Raw genomic sequence first — 223 nt, forward strand, 5'->3', positions numbered from 1 at the left:
TCTTCCCTTCTTCCCCATATTTCCCCTAGCTTTCTCCCCTACCGAGCAGATGGTTCCCCACAATAAGACTCCAATCTCTTCCCTGATGTCCTCCTCAACAAGATATTTCCCTGCGCGTCAGCCGTTCTTTCCCCGCCATTTATCGCTCCTCCATCGTCTGTCGAGGTTTGCGATCGTTAGTTTCCGGTCCAGTGGCTTTGTGGAACACGGGCCGACCTGCCAC

This window comes from Penaeus monodon, chromosome 15 (genome assembly GCF_015228065.2).
Source record: "Penaeus monodon isolate SGIC_2016 chromosome 15, NSTDA_Pmon_1, whole genome shotgun sequence".
Classification (NCBI taxonomy): domain Eukaryota; kingdom Metazoa; phylum Arthropoda; class Malacostraca; order Decapoda; family Penaeidae; genus Penaeus; species Penaeus monodon.